This window comes from Octodon degus, unplaced genomic scaffold, assembly GCF_000260255.1.
Source record: "Octodon degus isolate 3935 unplaced genomic scaffold, OctDeg1.0 scaffold00043, whole genome shotgun sequence".
Taxonomy (NCBI): Eukaryota; Metazoa; Chordata; class Mammalia; order Rodentia; family Octodontidae; genus Octodon; species Octodon degus.
In genome coordinates this window covers 11,620,815-11,621,356 of record NW_004524619.1, presented here as the reverse complement: position 1 = coordinate 11,621,356, position 542 = coordinate 11,620,815, and positions in this window count along the sequence as shown.

The window sequence follows — 542 nt, the reverse complement described above, 5'->3', positions numbered from 1 at the left end:
ATCTACAGAACAGGACTAAAGATATACACAATGAACTGAAATGCACTGTTGAAACCTTTTCCTAATTGGAAATGAACACTTTCAACAATCTAAGACCTGCAAAGCATGGCTGTCGGAAGAGGAAACCGAGGTTCAAAGAAATTCCATTTTAATACAACAGAATCAAAGATCTCTTTGAACACCAGAAGAGCTTGAACAGAAAGAGAAACAGAAGGCTATTGTGGGACTTCAGCGTCCACAGACGATGAACCTCCAAACACACTGCGATGGTAAACAAACAAGCCTCCGGGCTGCAGCCGGATTGGGCGGCCTGGCAGAACCTTACAATTTAGGGAGTCTCTCCCCATTCATCCCCTCCGAAGTCCCACCGCGCAGCTCCGCGGGTCTGGCCCTTCCCGGCCTCCCGGCTCGTAAATTACAGCGCGCGGGGCGCCTCGCGGGAAGCGGGCGAGGCGAAGGCAGGCTCCGCGGAAGCCAGCGCGCCGCCGCAGGAGCCCGCCTGCGCGCACCGCGAGGACCGGCGGCGACCCGAAGGCCAGCGG